Here is a 6,809-nt window from a genome sequence, read left to right as displayed (position 1 = left end):
AAGTTTGTGAAGGGGGAAAGGTGTATGGAACTGAAAGAATGCATATGGAAGGAAGGAGTGCATGTGGAAGGGGAGGAGTGCTAGTACAAAGGAAAGTTGGTGTGCAGAAGAAAGAACGCGTGTGGAAAGGAAGGAGTGCATGTGGAAAGGATAGAATGAATGCGGAAGGGAAGGAGGGTGGGTGAAAGAGAAAATGTCAACGATACGTATGTGCGTAAATGAGTTTTCAACGATTTTAATATCTGAAACGAAAGGAGAAGCTGTTAGATGTGCATTTAAGTAATCCGCTGCCAGTCATTATAATTTGTGAAGGAAAGCGTGCAAAGGAAACGAAATCTAAGAGGCATAATTACGTAATGCGTTCCTAATGATTGTATTTTTTGCAGGAGAAGGGGAATAGGCTAAGGAGAGCAGTTCTAAGAGGAGTATGTAGGCAAAGCATTTCCAGCAATTATACAGTAATATGTGAAAGAATGTGTACAGAGAAGGGTGTGTATGAGAAAGGTAAGGACGAGTATGTATGTAAATATAACTTGTCAGGGAAATTAGTGTGTGTATGAAGGAGAAAGATGGGTGTGAAAGAGAGGAAGTCTATAATGCGTACGTATGTAACCCATCTATAATGGCTTCTTGTGAAGGAAGGAGAGGGTATAAAGTAACTGAGGTCTACGAAGCGTATATACGTAACGCGTCTCAAGTAATTATAATATGTGAAGGGGGAGGAGAGCGTGTGAGAGTGTATGAAGGCGGACAGATCTGAGATGTGGATGTATGTAATATGTCCCCGCTGATGATAATTTGGGAAGGGGAAGGAGTGTGTGTGTGAGGGTTTGTGGGGAAGCGGAGATTGTGTCAAGGGTACGTGGAGAAGAGGAGGGTGTGTCAGGGTACGTGGAAAAGAAGAGGGTGTGTCAGGGTATGTGGAGAAGAGGAGGGTATGTGAAAGACGATCTAAAATGTGCTTGTATGTAATCCGTATATAGTTATTAAAGTAATGTGAAAAGGAAGAGGTCTAAGATGTGCATTTTTTTTTTTTTTTTTTGAGTTTTACGCCGTGTCCCCTTTTGTCAGTAAGGGCTAAGGCTTTGCCCCTGGGTAGAGGACTTTGGTTTTGGAACGTGTAGCACTTTATGACCGGATGCCCTTCCTGATGTCTACCAGTGACCCTTGGGTGGACTCGAACCCCCGACCCTTCAGTCAGAGCTCTCTAACCCACTGAGCCACGGCTGCTACTGCGTGCATGTGCGTATTATGTCCCTAGTTGTTATAATATGTGATTGGGTAGGAGGTCCACGATCTGTCTGTTATGTGTGTCTTATTGTAAATCGTGAAGGGGAGGGTGTGCGAAGGAGAGGTGGTTTGGGACACGTACAGTATGTGTGTAATGCGCCTTTTGTGTTTATAGTCTGTGAAAGGGAAGGACGGTGTGTGATGATGTGCGAAGGAGAAGTGAAGGGAAGTAGGGTGCGTGAGGGTGAGCGAAAGAGAGGTTTAGGGGTGAGTGAGAGTTTGCAAAGGAGAGGTGGTTAAAGATGCGTATGGATGTAATGCCTCTCCGTGATCATGACTGTGAAGGGGAAACATGACGTGTGAAGGATAACAGGTCTAGGCTGGGTACATATAGGCCTATGTCCTTGATGAAAAATTGTGGTAGGAGAAGGGTGGCGGGTGAAGGGGAGGAGGTCTGAAATGTGTAGTATGAATGTGTGTATGTAGGCCTATGTATGTATGTATGTATGTAGACCTATGTATGTATGTATGTAGGCCTATGTATGTATGTATGTATGTCCCCAGTGATTATAATTTTTGCTGAGGAGGAAGAGTGTATGAAGGGAAGGAGAGTGTGTGAAGGGAAGGAAGGTGTGTGAAGAGAAAGATGGTGTGTGCAGGGAAGGAGGGTGTGGAAAGGAAGATGTTTGGAAGGAACGGAGGGCGTGTGGATGGGGAGAAGAGTGTGTGGAGGGAAGGAAAATGGATAAAGAGGAGGGTGTATGGATGAGAAGGAAGGTGTGTGAGGAAGATGCCTGAAGATAAGGGTGAGTGGATGATAAGGAAGGTGCACTCGTATGAAGAGAAGGAGGGTGTGTGAGGGGAAGGAGTACATGCGGAGGGGAAGGAGGGCGTGTGAAGTAGATACGGTCCAAGATACGTATAAATGTAATCCGTCCCTGGTGATTATAATTTGTAGAGGGGGAGGGAAGGAGGGCGTGTGCTGCTGGTCTGGTTAGCGTCCGTCACTCAGCCGCGACCATTACGTGATTACGGAGGCAGCAAGACGTCCCACCCGGCTCTCTCTCAACTACACTACACCCTTAGCCGGCAGCCCCGTCGCTCAGCCGGCTCCCACGTGACGGCTAAATGGGTCTTGTTAACGCCCCAGCTTTGTTTGTTTCCCTTCTGCCTCGTGGGCCTCATCCCATCTCAACTTGCAGAGCCCCTCGCGTTGCAGCCACTCCACTGCAAGGCAGCTTTCCACTTTGCAGTAAAACGACGCCGTCTTGCAGAATTTACGCGGTGCATCTCAACTTGGCGCCGTTGCAGCTCTTCGGTTGCAGATACTCAAAGGAAATTATACTTTTGCGATAAAACGACACTGTCCTGCAGAATTTACGCGGTGCATTTCAACTGGGCGTCATTGCAGCTCTTCGGTTGTAGAAACTCAAAGGAAATTATACGTTTATGTTGAACTTCTTATCTCATAATCGTTCTTTCTACGGTATTTTATCCCTGCTAACACCAGACTATTTTACTCAGCTGAGAGTAAATATAATGGTCAGAGAGTTCCAGTACTGTCATCATTAACCCAGTCACGTAGGGATAACGCTAATATTCTGTTCAGATTAGGCCAGTTGATTTATTTATCAGGGTGAATCGTATGAGACTGAAAGTGTTGAACATTAATCTTCTGCTCGACAGTAGCCCAAGCATTTGTCACAAAAACAAAATACATTCCAAAGTGTTGCCTCACCAGTCATCATTGCATTGCTTTACATTAGAGGACATTTTTCGGAGCGCCGGATAAGTTATTCACGCCCTACGTTTTACACTCAAGATGCCCTAGCAAAGCCGCAAATGGTGCATCATTGTAAGTCCATAAGGATTTTCACACGCCGTTTTCTTTTTTGCACCTGCGAAGCCTCATAACCCCACATGTATCAACACTTTCGTACTTGTTACAATTTAAAGGGACAGAAGGAGAAAGCCTGGAACAACAGGAAGATAGCCCTTGAAAGGAGTGAAAAGTTTTGACCATTTTATCCTAGACAGCCCCATTTACGAGTGTCTCTGGCTGGGGAGTGGGTTCTGGTCATGTAAAAAGTTAAAAGTTCACGAGTCCCATAATTTCCACTTATGTGCCTCGTTGTGGGTCACCCTGAAAGCGGAAAATGTTAACCGTAACAAGTGAAAATGCGAAACTATGCAGTAAGTCTTTAACCCTACATAAAGGTCAGTATATCACACATTGTTGGTGATGGTAACGCGTACAACAGTTCTAAACGCGAACATCAGAGCTACTTCGGTTAATGCCCCTGGTGAGGAGTGGTGTGGTGTGGTGTGATGTGGTGTGGTATGACGAGGGTTGTTTGGTGTACTGTGTGGTGTGGCTTCGCTAAAGTTGCTAAAGCCTGCGGGATTGGGGCACCTAGCGTCCGGAAATCTTTAGCGGGAGGGAGACGGACAGAACCGCTCCTGGAGATGCTCACGCCATGGAAGAAGGTATGATCTTTGTCAGCATAGGACCATAATCTCACAGGTTTAGGAGATTCCACAACCTCTTCTTCCAGGCAATTTATTTTGTATGTTGCACTTTAATATTTTTCTTGGACATTATTGATGCGAACTACGCCGATATTAGGAAAAAAAAATAATGATAATAAAAAAGATAACATTGACCACTGTGCTCTGGTGGTCTTTTCCTTAATCAAATCACAACTATATTTTTTTTCTTTTTTTTTTTCCAACTAAAGAGGTGTATTATTAGAGGCTGAATCTAACCTCCCCAATATCAAAAGTCTTCCTCAGGCTGAATGACATCATCTGAAGGAGTTTAGGTGAAGATAAAACATTGAAGAAAAAAAAAAGGGGGGGGGGTTGGATGTAATAAGGGAAGAACTCGTCATGGAAAAAGTTCAACTAAGGGTCGTATTCTAAATGAGTCTGAAGAGTTCGTAACACCCCTTCCGTAGCGATTTACTCTGCACATTACATTTTAATATCCTTTCGTATTTCACCGCTACAAACCATATCGATGTTAAGAAGGAATTATGAACATAAAGGAGGATGTTAAAGTGTAATATGGAAAATAAGTCGCAAAAAAAAAAAAAAAAGGCGTCAACGATACCTCCTATGCCACCTGGAACACGGCCCATTGTTCGTGTTCATATCATTCACCCATAAAAACTGGAAAACCATAATGGCAAATGATAAGTTTTTGTTTTTTTTTAATAGCCCCGACCGACAGCCATATTTCCCTCTTCCTGTTGCAGTCAATTGGGTAAAATATGCCTGTTATATGCGCAGCTAAACAGTTAAGAACAAGGCAGTCAGATACCAGTCAATCAGATATCAAGTGATCAGTCAGTCAGATATCAGTCAGATCCCAATCAATCAGATACCACTCAGCCATATACAGAGTCGTCAGTCAGTCAGATACCAGTCATATTCCAGTCAGATATCACGCAGTTAATTAGATATCAATCAGTCACCCAGATATTAGTCAGTCCAACAGATACAGGCTAGGATTGAAATGAGAAAGAAGGCGAAAGGGTGAGTATTGTTTCCCCATGTCTCCTGCAACGACTTAATTGTTTTGGTTCGGTATGTGATGATTAACCCAGTCAGATACCAGTCATCCAGTCAGTCAGTCAACCAGTCGTCCGGTCAGTCAGTCAATTAGTCTTCCAGTCAGTCAGTCAGCCAATCAGTTCACCACCAGTAAACAATACCTTGATTTATCCATCCATCATCCCTAGCACTTATCACCCCTTATCATCATGAGCGGAGTGACCCAGGGCTAAGTTGTCAAATCTAAAAACCCAAGTTGAGGGTGACTAGTCTTTCATCCCTGAGCGGCATCATGTGTATAATTAACTCCAGCCATCCAGCGGACGTAAACGCAGTAGACCCACATTCAGCAGGAGTGTGATACTACTGTTGAACATCTGGCCTTTTTTTGTTGTTGTTGTTACTAATGCTGACTACTTAACGTACTAAATGGTTACTTGGGTTGCATGACATTAAAAGGCTTGTCACTCACTGTAGAGTCACCTAAGTGAGTGGATGGTGGACACTTCAAGCTACCACTAACACTAAACTTGGTTACGAGGGGAGAATAGGAAAGAAATTGTTTTACTGTGGATCTCTGCTAGTCAGAAACAACCCCACATCAATCATCCACTCAGCCTACCAGTCATCCTCTCACTTCATCTGTCTGCAAAAACCGAATCTTGACATGAGGAAAAAAACCTGTACCTCTCCATAACCAGTCACCTATCCATCCAAAACAAAGCACTGTAACTCTCTTTGCAAATTCCCATCGCAGTCAGATACAGCACAGGCCAGTCACCTATCCACTCAGACAGTCCTCCAGCCAGTCAGTCAGTCCAGGAGCCCGTCTGCTTGCATCTAACTGGCACTAACTCCCAAACACGTTATAAACTGCCATTAAACTGCACAACCCGTTCCAGACAAGATTTCGACAGTTCAGTGCACGGGCCCGACTGATTTCCCTGAGGAGGTCCAAGCACCTCCCCTCGGCACGATAAATCCGCATATTTAGGAGATTCGCTAATGACGCACGAATACGGCCAATAAGGTTTAGGGATTTAGAGAGTGAGAGAGAGAGAGAGAGAGAGAGAGAGAGAGAGAGAGGAATAAGTGAGTGAGTGAGTGAATGAGTAAGTGGAGGAGCTTTCCTGGTACCCCCTTTTTCATTTTTTAAAAATTCTGTTTATTGAATGTAGAAGCATCCCCAGTGGCTTACGATTTAGGGCAGTATGACTCAGGATTTAGAGGTGAAGGGGCTTTTCCTGATTTCCCTCATCGTTTTTGTTTTCATTCTGGCTATTTATTTCAGGCTTTGGATTAGAGGGGTTAATTTTCTGGATTCCTACCCCACTTTCTTTTTCACTCTGGAGATTAACCCCTTTCCCGCATCAGACGATGTTATTCAGCTATCTTCATCAATTGTAGTACCGAAAGGCTTACTCAAAGCTATAACTTACCTCCTCAGTTGGAAAAATCTCCCCGAAGCGAGATTAAATCATCTGAGGATAGCCTATTTCCCCGAGGAGATTCGATAAATCCACATATTTACAAGCAACTAGAAAGGGTCTGGGTAAAATCCTATGATCATGCATTACCTGGGACCCTGGATGGCCACTCATTGCCGGAGAAGACCCTCTGGTTCCCATTTTTATCTTGGGGGCCCATTTCCCCATGATTATATTCTCAGTGGACCTATTCCTACCATGGACCTATTTTCCCACTACCCATCTACGCTTCAACCCTGCCCACACATCCCATCAATCCTTCTACCCATCCAACCAGCTGTAGGTAATGATATGGAAGCGGCAAGAACAAACTACAAAAATTAAATAACTTTTTCGAAGTGGTTAAAGGGTTGAGAGGTGATTAAACGCAGAATGGCAGGCGGGTGTTTGATTAGGGCGATATGTAATTTTTAACCATTGTTTGTGTTGGTAATTGATGTGATTTCTGGAAGGGTGGAGTAGACTGGTGTGGAATGGAAGAAGGTGGGGTGGAGTAGGGTAATTGGGATGGAGTGGTGCCGGGCGGAGTAGAAGATG

Source organism: Coenobita brevimanus, chromosome 75, assembly GCF_032717465.1.
Source record: "Coenobita brevimanus isolate Jiangsu-jjx chromosome 75, ASM3271746v2, whole genome shotgun sequence".
NCBI lineage: Eukaryota > Metazoa > Arthropoda > Malacostraca > Decapoda > Coenobitidae > Coenobita > Coenobita brevimanus.
This window is presented reverse-complemented; position numbering follows the sequence as displayed.